The sequence below is a fragment of the Salvelinus sp. IW2-2015 genome, linkage group LG1, assembly GCF_002910315.2.
Source record: "Salvelinus sp. IW2-2015 linkage group LG1, ASM291031v2, whole genome shotgun sequence".
Classification (NCBI taxonomy): Eukaryota; Metazoa; Chordata; class Actinopteri; order Salmoniformes; family Salmonidae; genus Salvelinus; species Salvelinus sp. IW2-2015.
The window spans coordinates 9,781,021-9,801,642 of NC_036838.1; the positions used below are offsets into that span (position 1 = coordinate 9,781,021).

Consider the following 20,622-nt stretch of genomic DNA (forward strand, 5'->3'; position numbering starts at 1 on the left):
TATCGACAGATTGAAACCTTGTTAAACACATTGGGGAGAACTGAAACACTAAGAACATCCCCTTTTTTTCACCTCTCCTCTACGGATCCACCTCTAATCCACCCATCCCCTGGATTCAGGGGTATTATTGCATTATTGGAGATATCCAATCTCCATATACCACCTCCACGGTCAAAGGGCCTGGAAACAGTTGAAAATCACCCTGGAGGGAACCACTTATCCACCACATTCCTCCATTGGMGGGGGGGGGGGGGGGMMSYYSGTTGCCTAAAAGGTACCCACCATCCAAACACTCCAAACCCTTTATCTCCCATGTGTCGGTGGCGACAAGGAGCTGCCAGATAGCCGGCCTACTCCAGAAGCCCAGAGTGACAAGCTCCATCAGCAGAGTCCTTGTATGGCCATGGATTGTTGCTGAGGAGGACGATAAGCAGCAGTCAGCCCAGCTATGCAGCCCATGTTTAGAGAGACTCCTTGGGACCGGGCATCCGCAGAACAATGTCTGTTTCTGTTCAATTTAGAGTGGTTATCGCACGCCGTTCTTCCCGCTAGGCAGTGCGTCTTTTTCACAGCTCCATTGGGACTAACAGAGGTGAGTAGAGAGGTTCTTGTTAGGCTGGTCATCCTGTTCATCTTATTTGAAATGTATTTGTCACCAATGGAGTTTTTCTTAAACATGGTGAGATGTTTGGCTTTGGTTTCTTGACTGTGTGTGAGGTGCATGGGTGGTTGGACTTCCATGAAAGTCCTTCACCTTGGAAAGAGAGATGGTGCAGTAGACTAGCAGATGGGGAATCATCATGTGTCCTCAATTCTACGTTTTTGCACAATTTTCTTAATTCCGTTATAATATGGATCATGGGAGATTAAAATATTACATTAGCAAACCATACCATAACAGAGGCTGTTATTGATTTTCAGCCTTTGTATCCAATTGATGACACCTGAACACCTGAACAAAAGTCCTCTACATTCAGTGAGAAATTGGACTTTCAGGCAAAGGGGGTCAGATAAATCTTGATTCAGAGCTAATTAACTAATGCAGCTCATGCACTGGATAGGAGTGGTAAAGTTATAATATGAATAATTACACAAACATAAATAAATAAATGCAAGACATACATTTGTATGACATTTAAAGAGATAGTTCTCCCAAATTACAAATGTATATATTTGCTCCTTTACCCAGAAAGCAGATTATGGACAATTAGGGACTGCAATCCACACTTTGGTTTGGTTGAACTTTTGACTGCCACCAACAGTTAATGTCAGCAATGTCCCCCAGTTAACATAATTAAAATGGCATGCAGTTAACAGACATACCCTGATGCTACACTATTGTCCTCCCAGTTTTTTCATTATCTATCGTAATGTAATGCATGAGAATGGCTGAATATATCATTGTGCTGCCTATACTCTGGATATGACGAAAAACTAGGAGAGCATGAATATACAGCCGCTGAAAGTGTACACACCCCTTGCACAGTCTTCACATTTTGCCGCCTTAAATTTAAATCTAAGAAAGGTTTCAATTAGATTTTTTTCATATCGATCTGTACAACCTACTCAAAAGGTTCAAAATTAAAGACAAATGTTAGAAAATGTTCTAGATTTTTCGTATTTATTATTAAGATGCGTTGACTGCGTTTGTCTTCACATCCCTTTTGGTGGAAGAACTTTTGGCAGCCATTACAGCTGTGAATCATTTTGAACAAGGTTCTACCAACCTTGGACAACTCCTAGGGCAACATACTGTGTCACGGCTGTTGAAGGAAGTGGACCAAGATGCAGCGTACATTTTCCTTTTATTAATAAAAATGACACCAAACAAAACAATAAACACTACAAAAATAACCTTGAAGCTAAAGGCTATAGTGCCAATAAACAAAGACAAGTTCCCACAAAGACAGGTGGGAAAAAGGGCTACCTAAGTATGGTTCTCAATCAGAGACAACGATAGACAGCTGTCCCTGATTGAGAACCCTACCCGGCCAAAACTTAGAAATAATAGAACATAGAATACCCACCCCAATTCACACCCTGACCAAACCAAAATAGAGACATAAAAAGGATCTCTAAGGTCAGGGCGTGATAATTTATGTAATCTTTATTTAACTAGGCAAGTCAGTTAAGAGCAAATTCTTATTTAAAATGATGGCCTACCGGGGAACTGTGGGTTAACTACCTTGTTCAGGGGCAGAACGACAGATTTGATGGATGGGGGGGTATGGGGGATAGGGAGGGGGTGACATCTGCCCTCTTTCTGTTTACCTGTCCTTGTTCTGTATGTCTTATTTTGTATTATTTACTTTGTACTTAGAACTCTGGGTATTTTTGTTTCTGTCTGCTCTTTTATGTTTAGATAAGAATTTTATACTTGTCTTTTCTACAAAATACCTATACACCATTCTTGTGTGTTCAATAAAAATATTTTAACAACATCTTTCACTTACAATGTGTCGTACGACGATGCAAAGGACTGTTTAAGGACTGAGGGAGTACAAGCAAAGTCTGGCCAAGTGCATGTAAGTCAAAATAACCCTGTAAGCCAAGATAACTGATAGTAAAAACATGAATGACTAACTGACTAACTGACATTCAAGTAAAGTGTGTCCAGTCTGTGTGAGCCAAGAGCAAAAACATGACTGACTCAACTGTGAGTTCACCCCAACTCTCCCTCTCTTGCTATGATGAAGTCATTTGGGGAGAAAGCTTCCCAGTTTCATTAAAACTCCACTGACTCCGAATGGAGTCAGGTTCATCTGCATGCTGTGTCTCTGCCAAGGGACACGCATCTACATTGTTTCAAAAGGAAACAAATACACGCACCGCGCATTCGATGAAACTTTGATGGAACCGCTCTCGCCTCTCCCTTCAGGTGAATTGATTTCAAAGTCAAAGCTTAAAATAATGAAAGGTAGTCACTGTGTAACCTAATGTAGTAGGCATAGAAAGATGCCTGAGATTGGAGTTCCCACTTCCGTTTTCCAGGGGAAACGGAAGTTAGGTTGAAAATACTGTATCCCTGAAAACCGAATGTTAGCGTTTTCTGGCAACTCCGCATAGGCTAGTCACTGTGTGGTGTGTGTAGTGCATTTGGAGCAGCATAGGCTAATTCAAAGAGTGACTATTGCAGCATCCTCTGACATATTATTCTTATCTGTCGGCTGCTAAGCTAGCCTTCTACCGGAGGCCTGGAGATAGAGGGAGCTAACAAGGGGAGACAAAAGATGTCAGAGAGCTCAGCGTTGGGTAACTTGACCTGACATGGCATTGCAGTGACTCAAGGTTACATGCAGGACCAGCAAACTCTTTTCTTTAGTGAGTTATAGTTGACCTCAGCTTATCTGACAGGCTGGTCTCAGACTAGACGTAACATAGTAAACAAAAATCGGGGACACTCAAATTTGTGTCATATATTATATATGGTAGGGTTACATAACACAGAAGGTTAATTAAGGCAAAACTGAAAAGAGGGTGGTTGGTCAGGGTGGATAGGTAGGTGTATACCGCGAACATCTAGCAACACAAAAGTTAGCAACTTTGCAACTACTTGCTACTTTTTAGCTACTTAGCATGTTAGCTAACCCTTCCCCTAACCCTTAAGCTAACTCTTTGAGATATGCATCTTTCCCTTTCAAGACAATTTGATAAATACATGGGCTTCGATACTATACAGGAATGATACATTTTAATTTGAAATTATTCGGTGTGATTCGGTTTAATAAGAGGAATAATGCAAATGTCTAGCAACCCAAACGTTGCATGTTTGAATCCCATCACGGACAACTTCAGCATTTTTGATAATTATCAACTTTATAACTAAACTCAGCAAAAAAAGAAACGTTCCTTTTTCAGAACCCTGTCTTTCAAAGATAACTCGTAAAAATCTAAATAACTTCACAGATCTTCATTGAAAAGGGTTTATACACTATTTCCCATGCTTGTTCAATGAACCATAAACAATTAATGAACATGCACCAGTGAAATGGTCGTTAAGACACAAACAGCTTACAGACGGTAGGCAATTAAGGTCACAGTTATGAAACCTTAGAACACTGAAGAGGCCTTTCTACTGACTCTGAAAAACATCAAAAGAAAGATGCCCAGGGTCCCTGCTCATCTGCATGAACATGCCTTAGGAATGCTGCAAAGAGGCATGAGGACTGCAGATGTGGCAAGGGCAATAATTTGCAATGTCAGTAGTGTGAGATGCCTAAGACAGCCCACAGGGAGACTGCGAGGACAATCAGCTGTCCGTCCTGTGGCAGACCACGTGTAACAACACCTGCACAGGATCGGTACGTCCGAACATCACACCTGCGGGACAGGTACAGGATGGCAACAACAACTGCCGGAGTTACACCAGGAATGCACAATCCCTCCATCAGTGCTCAGACTGTCCGTAATAGGCTGAAAGAGGCTGGACTGAGGGCTTGTAGGCCTGTTGTAAGGCAAGTACTCACCAGACATCACCGGCAACAACATCGCTTATGGACACAAACCCACCGTCACTGGACCAGACAGGACTGACAAAAAGCTATTTACTGACGAGTTGCGGTCGGATTCGCGTTTATCATCGAAGAAATGAACGTTACACCGAGGCCTGTACTCTGGAGCGGGATCGATTTGGAGGTGGAGAGTCCGTCATGATCTGGGGCGTTGTGTCAATGCATCATTGGACTGAGCTTGTTGTCATTGCAGGCAATCTCAACACTGTGCGTTACAGGGAAGACATCCTCCTCCCTCATGTGGTACCCTTCCTGCAGGCTCATCCTGACATGACCCTCCAGCATGACAATGCCATCAGCCATACTGCTCGTTCTGTGCGTTATTTCCTGCAAGACAGTAATGTCAGTGTTCTGCCATGGCCAGCGAAGAGCCCGGATCTCAATCCCATTGAGCACGTCTGGGACCTGTTGGAACGGAGGGTGAGGGCTAGGGCCATTCTCCCCAGAAATGTCCGGGAACTTGCAGGTGCCTTGGTGGAAGAGTGGGGTAACATCTCACAGCAAGAACTGGCAAATCTGGTGCAGTCCATGAGGAGATGCACGCAGTACATAATGCAGCTGGTGGCCACACCAGATACTGACTGTTACTTTTGATTTTGACCCCCCCTTTGTACATTATTCAATTTCTGTTAGTCACATGTCTGTGGAACTTGTTCAGTTTATGTCTCAGTTGTTGAATCTTGTTATGTTCATACAAATATTTACACATGTTAAGTTTGCTTAAAATTAACAGAGTTGACAGTGAGAAGACGTTTCTTTTTTTGCTGAGTTTATACTTACAATTTTTTTGCTACATTGCAACTACTTAGAATGTTAGCTAACCCTTCCCCCAACCTAACTTTAACACTTTAACCTAACTCCTAGGGTGTGAATCTTTCCCTTTCAAGACGATTCGATATGTATCTAGAAACGCAACATTTTTTTTGAAACGATTCAGTGCGATTTCGTTTGATTAGAGGAACTAATCGTTGCGATTCGGTTCGATGCGATACGAACCGATGCACTAATATTTGTTGCATAACATTAATTTTCCATTCTTAATTAAAATCTGCTGTTCATGAGCTGGGCCTCTCTGAGCTGAATTCTCTGTGTGTGTGTGTGTGTGTATGTAGGCACCTAAGCTGAGCCACAAGGGAAACTAGGCATCTACTACCCCACTATCAGTAATGGGGGAGGGGGAATGCTAGCTTTTGATCTGAAATCACCGTCACCCACTAATTCATTTCTCATTTTTGCAGATTCAAAGTGTTAAGAGCTAGTAATGTATCAATATTTATCAAAAACAATTAGCAATGAAATAGTCAATGAATATATAGCAGAACTTTAGATTTCACCCCCGTCTCATAATTTAATGATTTAGACCGTTTGGAAGTTTTGAAGGACTAGGACCATCTCTTCTCCTCCTGCTTCGACCATGCAGTGATTGTAGCAAAAATGATTGCTGTCTTTGTTATGAAATTAGCAAATTTCCCCTGTATATCTAAAAAATAATCACATATACTGATTTTGTATTTATTTTATTTCACCTTTATTTAACCAGGTAGGCTAGTTGAGAACAAGTTCTCATTTGCAACTGCGACCTGGCCAAGATAAAGCATAGCAGTGTGAACAGACACCAACACAGAGTTACACATGGAGTAAACAATAAACAAGTCAATAACATAGTAGGGGAAAAAAAGAAAAAAAAAGAGAATCTATATACAATGTGTGCAAAAGGCATGAGGAGGTAGGCAATAAATAGGCCATAGGAGCGAATAATTACAATTTAGCAGATTAACACTGGGGTGATAAATCATCAGATGATCATGTGCAAATAGAGATACTGGTGTGCAAAAGAGCAGAAAAGTAAATAAATMAAAACAGTATGGGGATGAGGTAGGTAAATTGGGTGGGCTATATACKGATGGACTATGTACAGCTGCAGCGATCGGTTACCTGCTCAGATAGCAGATGTTTAAAGTTGTTGAGGGAGATAAAAGTCTCCAACTTCAGAGATTTTTGCAATTCGTTCCAGTCGCAGGCAGCAGAGAACTGGAAGGAAAGGCGGCCAAATGAGGTTTTGGCTTTAGGGATGATCAGTGAGATACACCTGCTGGAGCGCGTACTACGGGTGGGTGTTGCCATCGTGACCAGTGAACTGGTCGGCGCTTTACCTAGCATAGCCTTGTAGATGACCTGGAGCCAGTGGGTCTGACGACGAACATGCAGCGAGGGCCAGCCGACTAGAGCATACAGGTCGCAGTGGTGGGTGGTATAAGGTGCTTTAGTAACAAAACGGATCGCACTGTGATAAACTGCTTCCAGTTTGCTGAGTAGAGTATTGGAAGCTATTTTGTAGATGACATCGCCGAAGTCGAGGATCGGTAGGATATTCAGTTTTACTAGGGTAAGTTTGGCGGCGTGAGTGAAGGAGGCTTTGTTGCGAAATAGAAAGCCGACTCGATTTGATTTTGGATTGGAGATGTTTGATATGAGTCTGGAAGGAGAGTTTGCAGTCTAACCAGACACCTAGGTACTTATAGATGTCCACATATTCTAGGTCGGAACCATCCAGGGTGGTGATGCTAGTCGGGCGTGCGGGTGCAGGCAGCGACCGGTTGAAAAGCATGCATTTGGTTTTACTAGCGTTTAAGAGCAGTTGGATGCCACGGAAGGAGTGTTGTATGGCATTGAAGCTCGTTTGGAGGTTATTTCGATTGTTTCAAGCAAAATTACCAAAACTATTGTTGATGGTGAACAACGAACAATGGAAATAAAATCTAATGTAAGCCCCGATCAGCATATAGCCTACCTATAGCCAGATGAGAGTTGTAGCTTAGGCTGGTAAAACACCATTTCCACAGTGCATTTGATAAAAAATAACCTACCAAATTACATTGGTTGTCACTCAACTAATAAAGCCTAATAATGTGCAAGCCATTTTACAAACATTTGATTGCTGAAGTTGACACGCAGATTTGCCAGATCAGAAATAGGCCTACCTCTAGTTGGTCAGCACATGAAGCTGCGCACAGCACTCAGTTTGAATATAGTAGGCTACTGATATTGCCTGGGGTTGTTCAGCATGCAAAATGACTTGTAGATCAATGACTGTCAACATAATTACATGCTTAGTTCGACACTGAAGGAAAGGACGCATATTTTTGGAAGGTTGAAAGAAAGTAATAACAACAAAAAAGTTCACCAGTGATTTGTAATGTTTGAATTGATTTTCTGACCGATGCATGCTACATTTGGATCGGTTTGGGGTCCTGCAAACCAATGCACTCATATCTTAAATATTTGATGCTTATTGGTTAATCGTTACATCCCTACTAACTCCTAACCCTAACCTTAACGTTAACCCCTAACCCCTAACCCCTAGCCTAGCTAATGTTAGTGTTAGCCACCTAGCTAACGTTAGCCACAACAAATTGGAAAATTGTAACGTATTGCAAATTCTTAACATACTGTATGAATTGCAATTTGTTCCATATCATACGAATTGTAACGCGTAACAAATCATACAAAATAGATGGACATCTACAAATTAATACATACCACACCAAATGTAACATTTCATATTGTATTTTACGTTTACTATGTTACATCTACCTCTGAGTCCAGGTTGCATCTGAGCTTCTCTGTTAACACTGAATGAAATAAATAGCTTGGGATCAGACTCCTGTCATTTACAAATGGGTCAAAAAAACATTAGGCCTAAATCCTGTCAATCATAACAATATTGAAGTTGGAGTTAAATATTTTTTGTATAAAGGATTAAAAATATATATGTATATAGCATTATGGCTAAACAAAATGGAGCATATCTAGGTTTGCATTAGGCTTAGGTTGCATTCACCCCGAATACCCCCTGTATATTAATATTGTCCCGTGTGGCTCAGTTGGTAGAGCATGGCGCTTGCAACGCCAGGGTTGTGGGTTCATTCCCCACGGGGGGACCAGGATGAATATGTATGAACTTTCCAATTTGTAAGTCGCTCTGGATAAGAGCGTCTGCTAAATGACTTAAATGATTGTTCCAATAATGTAGTTTCCACAAGTAAATGCTTCTAAAATACATGACATGAAGAAACGATACTGATTTGTTCAAACATGATTCATGTTCAAGTTTTGGTTAGATAGCATGAAACTATTCCTAAAATAAGATGTTAGAATAAATGTATTATTTTTTCTCAAGAAAGCAAATGAAATAATATATGGAAATTAATCCTGCCATTGCTTTGCATCAGCGTCAGAATTTTTTTGTTGTTGCATCAGTTGAGAGATGAGAGTATGGACATTAAAACCAGGATGAGAAATGAGAGAGGGGGGGACAGAGCAAGAGAGTGAGTGAGAAAGAGCAGTCCCGAGGAAGCGTGCGCTGAGAGCCCATGATCGTCTCTAGTCGGCTATCTGTGGCAGAACATTTGTATTTTTTTGGAACGAACGGTTTACCTATACAGCAACTCAACTCAAGATTTATTGACGATGTCACAACTTACGTCATTGTTTTATCAAGGGTTGGATATTGAGGATTTCTCAAGGATTTCTGTTTCCTTTTTCAGCCTCAAATAATTTCTCAGGATCTTATAAATTCCGTTCCCCATTACGTGGATTAAAACGGTAGGCTAGCAGTTTGGGAAACTACGGTCACTTGAAATGTTACGCATTTTTGTAGGCTACTTTATCGGCTAGTTGACTTTAAATCCTACCATGTGCATGGATGTAGATTGCAGACTAGATTGCTGACAGCTGATACTGTATCTTTGTGATTTCATGTTGCAAATGAGAATCATGTAATTAAGACAAATGTTGTCTAGCCTCTCAAAAAAGAATAGCCTATGTAAAGAAAGATAAGACTACCAGCTCTAGCCTTCTGGGGGCCCTAAGCAAGATTTGGTTAGGGGGCCACTTCGGGCAAACACTTTAGTGACCCCCCTCTTGATGGTGGAGACAATTTGTTTTTAAGTTCATTTCCTGCAATTCTTCACATTTTGTCATGGGGGTGTATAGAAAATGTTGCACTTTTAAAGCAGTTCTCTGCAATTCTACACATTTTGTAATGAATTTGCAATGTTAATATGATATCTGAGGGAGAATGACTGACAAAATCAATGTGGAGGTCAGGGCCCCTGGACACGTGCGCTGTGTGCCCGGTCGGCATTCGGCATGATTACTAAAAGTTTAAATGACTAGCTAGACTAACTGCCAATCTAAAAATATTTTGCTGACATGGCTAATTGAGTGACTGTCAGTGACTGACATAAGAGAAAAACTGCTGATGCACCACCAAATTTCGAAATTGCACCTGGTGTATTCTACTATTCTTACTCTCAATAGTAAGTTGAGACCCCAACTGAGTAACACACAAAAAAAATGTAAATAAAAACTAGACGTTGAATTGGTTTGAATCTCCGAGCTGACTAGGTGAAAAATCTGTCTATCTCCTTGAGCAAGGCACTTAACCCTAATTTCTCCTGTAAGTCACTCTGGATAAGAGCGTCTGCTAAATTACTAAAATGTAGTGTAATGTAATGAACTGACGTTTGTGCCCAGTGGGTTATGCCTGGAACTAGCCCCAACTATCTCGTAGGCTAAATGCACACATTTTTGTTCTAAAGCAAAGTAGGTGACAGTTTTGCATTAAATCGAAGTTGCAAAGTGTATTTCATTGCAACATATTTTTCAAGTATTGTAGTTTCATGGCAGTATGTCTAGAGGACGTAGTAAAGATTGTATGGAGAAATGTAATCATTGGTGCCATTTTGCCATCTAAACCAGTTATTCAAATGATACAATGCAAGTGATCACTCTCTAAGACACTGTCACATTGGTATAAAGGGATCGGGAGACAGGCGCAGGAATGCGTAATAGGGGTTTTTACTTCACCCAAATTACAGCGTGCCATCTAAAGGCACGGGGACAAAGACCAAACAAACACATATGCAAAACACAGGGTTGAAACCCAAACAAAAAAGCGAGGAGTACCTCGAAGAAATACACCAGGACGAGACCCGTAACATACACGCACACAATGATTCTAAATGGGACGAGACCTGTAATCATCTGCGCAATTCAAGCGGCACGAAAGCCAAAACAACACAGCACAGGTACTCACACGACCAACAGACATGGGAACAATAATCAACAGCACAATGGTGCACCAAAGGGCACATTTATACAATTACAATCAGTGGGAATGGGGACCAGGTATGCGTAATGACACAGTTCCAGTGATCTGTGACAGACACACACACAATCAGAGAGAGAGAGAGAAGTGTGTGGTACGCTTGTGTGGTTGTCTGGTTAAACCAGTGTTATTTTCTAGAAATGATTTAGGAAGTGTTTCCCCTACCAGGTTAGACAGGTCCACCCTCCTAACCTGGTAGCCCAGAGGACACCTGAAGCGCCCTCCTATCTGACAAAGCTTCAATATTAAATGTGTGATGTGTGCATTGGAGGCGGCTCTGAGGGATGTTGCTTTATATCTACTGTAACTTAGGGAAACACTGGAGTTAGGAATATTGATATTTCTCTTTCAGTCATTTGTAATTTCTGAAATTTGTACAGTTTTTGGTAGTTCTATTCTCATCAATGCCTTTTATTTTTTGCATAGGTGAAAGGAAGAGTTGGAGCATAACACCTCATCAGAATCATGAGACAAACTGGTACATCATCTTTCCGCTTCTGCACTCTTCAACTCACAGTGTTGTTGGCAGTTTTTTCATCTGAAATTACATTTGTTACAGCTGGGAATTCAAACCCAAGCCTCGGAACAAACTCTTCCATTGGCAACCAAACTAATAGGAAGTGTGATTCAGTGGATACTGAATGCAAAGTGGGTGTCATTCTGCCCATATGGTTACCAGAGAACCCATCCTTTGGTGATAAACTGGCAAGAGCCACAGTTTACTTTGTGGCCTTGTTTTACATGTTCCTGGGGGTCTCTATCATTGCGGATCGCTTCATGGCGTCCATCGAGGTAATTACATCACAAGAGAGGGAGATCACCATCAAGAAACCAAATGGCGAAAAAGTGACAACCACTGTGCATGTATGGAATGAGACGGTGTCCAACCTGACCCTTATGGCCCTGGGTTCCTCAGCCCCGGAAATCCTACTGTCCGTCGTTGAGGTGTGCGGTCACAACTTTAACGCAGGTGATCTGGGCCCGAACACCATCGTTGGTAGTGCTGCCTTCAACATGTTCGTTATCATTGGATTCTGTGTTTCTGTCATTCCTGATGGAGAGCACCGGAAAGTCAAACATTTGAGGGTATTTTTTGTTACCGCCACCTGGAGTATATTCGCATACACCTGGCTTTATCTCATCTTGGCTGTCATCTCTCCGGGCATCGTACAGGTGTGGGAGGGCCTTGTCACACTGTTCTTCTTCCCGTTATGTGTTGGGATGGCTTACGTCGCGGATCGCAGACTTCTTGTCTATAAGTACATGTACAAACGCTACCGCGCAGGGAAACGAAGAGGGGTGATCATTGAGACGGAAGGGGAGGCTCAAATACCTTCAAAGATGGACATTGAAATGGACGGGAAAATGCTCAACTCAGAGAGCTTCATGGACGGAGCGATGGGTTTCGATGAGAAGGACCTGGATGAGGAGGAGGCCAGAAGGGAAATGGTCCGGATCCTGAAGGACCTGAAGCAGAAGCATCCAGAGAAGGAGACAGAGCAGCTGATAGAACTGGCCAACTACCAGGTATTGACACAGCAGCAAAAGAGCCGCGCCTTCTACCGATGCCAGGCTACCAGGATCATGACGGGAGCAGGGAACGTACTGAAGAAGCATGCAGCAGACCAAGCCAGGAAAGCTGTTGGTGCGTACGAGATCCGCTCCGAAGTCTCTGAGGATGACTTTTCGTCAAAGGTCTTTTTTGACCCCGGTACATACCAGTGCTTGGAGAACTGCGGTACAGTGGCCTTGAATGTAGTACGCCTTGGTGGGGACTTGACTAACACTGTTTCAGTGGAATACCGTACCGAAGACGGCACAGCCAATGCCGGATCGGACTACCAGTTCACTGAGGGCGTTGTGGTGTTCAACCCCGGTGAGACTGAGAAGGAGATCCGGATAGACATCATTGATGATGACATCTTTGAGGAGGATGAGCATTTTCTGGTCCACCTTAGCAACGTGAAGGTCATATCGGAGGGCACTGGCTACGTACAACCAAGGGCTAATCACTTGGACACTTTGGCGGGCCTTGGCCTACCCTGCTCAGCCACCGTGACTATCTTTGACGATGACCATGCCGGGATCTTTACTTTTGAAGAACCGGTAATGACCGTAAGCGAGAGTATCGGCATGATGGAAGTAAAGGTTCTTCGTACCTCAGGAGCGCGGGGACTAGTGGTCGTACCCTACAAGACCATGGAGGGTACAGCAAAAGGAGGGGGAAAAGACTTTGAAGATACGCACGGAGCGCTGGAATTCCAGAACGATGAGATTTTGTAAGTTACACACTTGCTTTTAACATTGTCATGTTTATATTGTTGTCATGTAAATGAGGTGTGGCCCACAGCACATTGAAGTTATGACCTGTTATTTCTTAGTTAAGTCAATGTCCCTGTTTCTATGTCCCACAGAAGTGACTTTCTGTCTCAAAAAGAAAATAGCTTATTGTTGTCGCCTAGCACTAAGCATAGACGTCAGTTCAGCGTATATATATTTTTTACACTTTGTTTAGTTGTCAACTAATGTGAATTCAATGTGAAATCAACAGAAATGTCATCATGTCATTGGATTTGGGTTAAAAGTTGGGTGAAAAAAATATGAAATTCCTATACGTTCCTATACTTTTTGCAAATCTAATCAGTTTTCCACATTGATTCAATGTCATTTTTTTGTTTATGACGTGGAAACAACGTTGATTCAACCAGTTTTTGCACATTGAGTTGTACTTTGTAAGGCCCGTTGACCTCGTCATTAGATTCCATTCATTTCAATGTACATTCCATTCCAATTATTGTTTTAATCTATTATCTTAGATTACATTTCCTCAGGGGATGTAAGTGTCTCTGGGGTTCAAGAAGGAATGCTGTCCTAAGTTCCTATCTATCTTTCCACTGTACTACTTTCTGCTTCACTGTCTTGTGTTCTTTTTTCTCTCAGCTTTGCCCTCACTGCCCTTGTTGTTTTAATCATTCATGTGAGCATTCAATTGACTGCCTGACTAGCCCCTGTCTACAAATCTACCAATTACTGTTTTGCATACCATATGTAGAGATACTGTGGACTGTAGTATTGCAGAACTGGCTTGAATGATTTCATTTAAGTTAAAGGGGGTTTTTCCGCAATTTCTCATCCACTTTCGCTCAACACCCCTTGGATCTTTTATGACTTGCAGTGCTTCAGCATAGAACATACTGTACAATTGAGAGTATTCAAGCGTACCGAATACCGCGGTGTATCTCACTGAAGACGGGACTTGATAACTCACCGGTGCTGGACAAAAGAGAGAAAGCACATCAAGAAATGATCCTTGTGATGCTAACGGTAATGACGCGTTAAGCATGTTTGCGTGAATGGATTAGGTATGGAATGTGTTGGAGCCCGGAGGCAGCAGCTATTCTTTGGCTGATCATGTAAAAACACTGGGAATACCTTCCTGATAAAGAGAAATAATATCAATGTAACAGGTGTATCAAAAGATATAATGGACTCTAAACAGTTATCGGCAAACGGTTACTATTTATGAAGATCTCCCAAAAACGACGGAACTTTTTTTGAGTACATTAGTACGTTCCAGAGAGATACGAGTAGAGAAAGGAGTTATGAACACGAGACTGTGGGACTCCTACATGTTCACTCCACGTGTAGTTTACATACTAGTTCAAATCACTTGGATCTTGAATTGGTCCGCAGTCTATCCTGTTTATTTCAACTCAAAACAAACTCCTCATTCATGAAGACATGACATGTCAGCTAAGCAGTTGTAATATTGAAATGTTTTTCATCAATATCATATTGAACAAAAATGCAGCTGCTATCGATACAGATTTTTCGTATCAGTGTGTTCATCATTTATAGAAAACCACCAGAATTTAATGTGAGTAAGGGCTTTTTGCCTTTTTCAATGGGAACTCCAGCAACACTTTCATCACTCCCCTCTTCAAACTGGAACTCCCGTGAATGACATACTGCAATGGTCAGGTACACAGTACATACCTGAAATAGCAGTTGGGCCAGACATTTTCCATGGATTGTGGGGTGGGGGATATAATGACAACAAATGTATTCCATAGAGGATTAACATTGCCAGTTTGAGGATAGCACCAACGTGTTGAAATGGAAAAGACTCTGTGCTTCTTTTAAGTTTTAAGACATCCACACATTTATACCGAGGCAAACAGATCGCTTTGAAGTGAGCAATGTAAATCGGCTCAGCAAGCTTTGCATAGAGAAGCAGCACCATATATAGACAAGGCAGCAGTCTCTGTCGGGGAGTCAGTTCTTAAGTTTTCATTTGGAAAATGTATTAGCGTTGACATTGACCCATTTGAGAGGATGCAGTTGCAAGTTATTTCCAAACCTATTTTAAGATACATGCAATGTCCATTGCTATGTAAACATTTATTTATGTTTCTGCACATATCATTGGTAATTCCATTTGTCACTGGAGCAAGAGACCTGGTTACACTCAACCCTGCTGTGTCCCGTATCCAGATAAGGGTGGTTGAATAGTCAAAGACGATCTAGTTATATCGTTACGAGAAACTACACGGTCGGGACCATGTTCTTTTGTTTTGCTGGTAGGAACAAGTGTTAGTTGTTGTGATGATATTGGTGGACATGAATGTGTAATAAGGGCTTCGCTCCTGACTGAGCCTGTATAGGTTTTTAAGAATTAGCACCAGGTACTCCGCCAAGGACCTTTCAGTTGAAATATCAAACTAACAATGTTCTACAAAGTACCCATTTCAGTCAAATTTCGACTGGATCTTTTCTCCAAAAATGTGGTTTTGGTCCGCTGTACTTAAACTCTACTGAGTAAACACGACATAATTTTACATCACAATTTATTATAGCCAGAATGTGTCCCTTGTGTCCGACTGTCCTTATCAGACAAGATCATATCTGCTGCACTCAACCGTAGAGAATGATGGTTCAACCATGCCTTTTTTTATTTTGACAAGACCGGCCCTCTGGTAATGTAGATATTATTAACTTCGCTGCCTACATGTAGTGAAATTAATGGCTTTGCTTTGACTACACACATTGACAAGCATGCAACTTGACAGGGGATTACTTTGGGCATTAGGAGGAGGTACTATTTTAAACAACTAATTAAATCGTTTTTTTTGCCTATGCTAATTCTGCCCTCTCGTCTCTGGCCTGCTCTCGCATGAGGACAGACCTCGTGCTCCTCTATCCTTATAAGCTCAGTAGACCACTGTCATGATCCAGGGCTAGCATAGCTTCCCGTGCGGCCCAGAGGCGGCTCTGGCCTGTGGATCACATGGCTGAGGGAGTGATGTGTTGCCTTGGGCTGCACGACAGCGGGGCTGTCACCACCGCTTCATCAGACAAGCAACAGACAGAGGCAGGAGACCATGGCACTTTGGACCATAGAGGAGCAAGAAGACCAAGCGTTCAAATCATGTTTGAAATCTTTCAAATGACTTCAAGCTGTGCTTGATTGTGCTTGCCTGGTGCAGGCTCAAGCAAACGCTTAAAGTATTTGAACGATATCAAATACTATGCAAACCCAGGCCTGGGAGGAAGAGGGAGGAGGACACACAAAAAACTCGCCAACTCCACTGACTCAACCTCTGTCTATATACGCCTCACATTTTCCCTTGCAGCCTTTGGATGTTTTTGAGGGGGTTGGTCATTGCAGTGCATATGTCCCAATTTTTGGGGAGCTAAGCGCTTCAGGGGTGATGGACATATTTGTGTCTTTTTTTTTCTGCAGGTGAAGGAGGCCCCCTGCTGCCTGAAATGTTTGTCAGGCTTTCTACATGGCTGAAGCAATGTTTGTCAGGCCTCTAATTGGCCGAGAAACAGAGACTGGGGGCAGATATTGGCAGGCATGTTACTTACAAAGGGCGAGGGGGGAGATGAAGAGATATCCACAGTTTGATCACTCATTATGCCCGTCTCATCTGTGCTGACGGATTCTCCTAGCGTTGTATCCTATTGCGTACTTGGTGCAAAAACCGATCACACTGACGACCCTGGCTGCTACTCACGTAAGCTCATCAATGAAGATGCCATGAAATAAACATAGCATATCTTAGCAAAATACACTTATTTTAGTGGAAAGACACTCAATATAGGACACGCATGCCCGATAGTCAGAAACAACATTGTTACATTCTGCATCTCAGCCGCTTAGGAACACTCGGCTACCTCTCTATCAAGTTACATTTGTGTGCTCACAAGGGTACAGTCTATAGGTTATGAATAGCTGTAGGAAAAACAGTGACAAATGACGAATTGTAGGATTATTTCGACTTTTTTTAGTAGCTTTGCTGATGTTATACCATAGTACTTCTTCCCACCCCAAGAGGGATACTTAACATGATGTACACTGCAGATAGGGGGACCCACGTCTCTTTGTAAATCCATTTAAATTCTGAGACCGCATGAACTCAAATCACAATTTCCATGCTTTACCGTAGCAGTGAGGAATAAAGGATAAGGAAACACGTTCAGTGAGCTGCATTGTATATTTTGTGAGGGAAGCAGCAAATAGCAATGCAAACTGACTATCATTTGACCATATACCCAATTTTGACTTTACAGCTGGCCTATCTAGCAGAAGTTGCTCAGATCTGCCTCCAGGGCAAGTTTCATGACAATGAATGTCAACCTGCTGAAAAATCTGTCAATGTGCCCTTGAGCAAGGCACTTAACCCTAATTGCTCGCGGGTCACCGTTGATAATGGCAGACCCTGGCCATGACCCCACTCTCGGAGGGGTTACTCAGCTGGAGTTGGGAAATGCATTTTTTTTTTTTAACCATCATTTTAACAGGTAAAAAAACATTTCCAAATCAGACATGTTTATTAATACACACGTGTACATGTGTGAAATAGGACAAATAAGCACCCACCAAATTATTATTATTATTTAATAAGCCTCCCCCACTTCGTGCGCTGTCTTCTTACAAGATCACTGGCATAAGGCTCTTACTCATCTCATATGTATATACTGTATTCTATACTATTCTACGGTATCTTTGTCACTTAATAATGTTTACATATCTTGCATTACTCATCTCATATGTACATACGGTATTATATACTATTCTACTGCATCTTAGTCCGTTCCGCTCTGACATCGCTCGTCCATATGTACATAGTCTTAATTCATTCCTACTTAGATTTGTGCGTATTGGGTATATGTTGTGTAATTTTGTTAGATATTACTTGTCAGATATTACCGCACTGTCGGAGCTAGAAGCACAAGCATTTCGCTATAGCCGCAATAACATCTGCTAATCACGTGTATGTGACCAATAACATTTGATTTGATTCATAGCAGGGCCAGAAATAGAAAATGAATGTGAGGTGGGAAGAACGAATTATATTCATGGCAGGGAAGGTACCTTATTGGTCTGCCTGCTCCTCTCTCCAATGAGAGACAGACTGTAGCCTACTCTCTGCATGGAAGTATGATGTACTACTGTATGTGGTTGGAAGGTTATAATGGAGTAGGTCGCGAAGGAGTTGGTTAATAGAGTTTTTACATTGGGGAGTCGTTACATTGACTGATAGAGTGGAGTCGCTGAGTCGGGCCTTGCACAGTATTCTCCTCTAGTTAATCACAGATACCGCCAGTCCAGTTGGAGGGCTTGAATTAAAAGGCTAAGCTTAAGTGTATTGGGACTGACTCTGTGTTATCAAGGCTCGCTCTCAGTCTCCTTTTGTGTGGTTGGGTCTGAAGACTAGAGGGTAATGCCTGTTACTGGTTGGTGTTAAATCTTTCCCTGTTAGAATTCTACACAACAGGGTCTGATAACCTGGGAAGACCCAAAATACACTGAAAGCAGAGCCAGGTAAAACCAGGGTTCCTAGTCTGGTGTATGTGGTTCTTTGGAGGTTTTCCTCTGTCACCTCTCGGTGTGTCCTATCCATTAAAGTCTGAAATGCATGGATGTGTACGAAAGCATCAGATCTTTAACTATTAAAAAATAGTTATTTCCTCTAAGAACCAGACCAAACTCAGAGAGCAATACTGCAAGGGTTGCAATGATGTCATTATGAATTCTTTGATGATCAGGTTGTATACTAATAAGATGTTTTGTAAATGTCTTTATAACAACCAGAAAAATAATGTATTCATGTGGTTGAACATGAAGTCTTAACCATAAAGTCTTGATGTCGTCATGAAAAACATAACAGTAACAGATGTTGTATTCGGATTCTATGACGTCTTCTTAGCCAGCGGCCAACCTATAGGGGATAGTTTTCCACACGCACCCAGTTTATGGTGGCTGAGAGTATAATAACTCTGTTTCCCTCAAGGAAAAGAGGAGTCTTTGAACTTTGCACACTAAAAGTGGAAGATTAGGCAATCAGAAATGTTGTTATCCACAGACAAACAGTTGAAGACAAGGAGTTCTACGCAAAGCAGAGCCAGAAATAACATCGGCAAATGTCTGTCTGGTACTTTAGGAAAGTTTTGTGTTTGCATGCAAGCAACTCAACAGTCATAGGAAGGGAATGGATCCCTTGTATCTTGGCCTTTGAGGTTGGGAGATTTGTGTATGAGGGGAATCCCAAGATGGCATTGTCTTAAGAGATGGTTAATGATTTTAATTCACAACCTGTTCATGGGTTGGGTTGTGTCGTGTCTTTGGCTATGCCGGATTAAGTGATAATGACATGCTATTCTATAAAATCCGTTCTCTGTAATTAATATTACCTGATTGAGCTAATCATGTAAATGTAATTAGCTAGAAAGTCGGGGCACTACGAAATAATATTTATAGAGCAGTTATCTTCCGAATAAACTCTTAAAGACCTAGTAATATTTTAGATCAATAGCAGTCAATATTAATTGTCACCTTATTTCAGTTTCATCTGAAAGTTGTAAATTCTTGGTTATCTTCACGAACACTGGCTAACAAGTTGAATCAGCAATACAAAATTGGGTTTAATTATTTATTTACTATATACCTAACTAATGACACAGAATGAATCATACCTTGATTACAAATTACGTCATTAAGGAAATCGTCCCTTGCGGATGTAACAGATATGACAGCTGGTTACCCAAAGGAAAGGGGGCTGGAAAGGGAGAAGCGATGTCTCTATCGGGCCGTAGGCAACTACTCTATCGTAAATACAGAATCTTATGCATTCTAAATTACCGCCCATTTGGAAAAGGAAAATGCAATAAATATTTACTCTGAGCTGCGCTTCGGTAGGTTGGTGGTAGATGGAAGGCCGTGTTGCCCAACAGTCCTTTGTCCTTTGAAGAATGTCTCTGGTGGTAAATTGGATGCGTTGTAGTAACGTRGTTGTGTGGTAGACGGGATACTCTGTCTGTTCTTTCCTAGCCCACGTTTGCAGCTGCTGTTGCTAACTCAACGGCTAGGAGGTATCACTTCTGTAGTGAATAAGAGTTCAAAGTTCATGCCATTCGCAACCAAAGCTCACYCTGAGGTTGGCTTCGTTCTGTAGTTATTATCTGAACCCTTCTGACATCGGATCGTCATCCTAATGTATCCGGAACAGAAGGTTACATTTTAGTCAAGGGCTTATATAGTGGAGGGAGAAGGGTGTGTTTTCGTAGTTTTATAACCCATGTCTCTTCACAGGGGCGGGCCACTAATTGAGCAGAGCCCTAACCTTATGAAAACCCAAATCTCTCATTTGGAAGCTAAAATTACATTTAATATTTTTCACCAATAATTTTATATTCAAACATTTGAATTGCACAACAATTCCATGTGAATCTGATAACTATAATGTGTAGACTTTCCACTGTACCGTTTATGTCATCCTATCATGATGAGAATGTCTCAGATGACAACCGAACTGACATCACGCATATGTTCAACTGGTTGGGTTACCAAAATATGGTTAATTTCCCCCCACCATCTGATGTTCCCAGAATCTCTGTTTAACAAAGGCTATTCAAGAGTCCCTCTATAGAGTC

General features: G+C 41.7%; 1 pseudogene; it reads left to right on the top strand.

Annotated features, from left to right (window-relative positions):
• The first annotated feature begins 435 nt into the window (after positions 1-435).
• The window catches only part of LOC111960739 (sodium/calcium exchanger 1-like), a 48,428-nt pseudogene continuing 28,241 nt past the window's right edge, over positions 436-20,622 (top strand).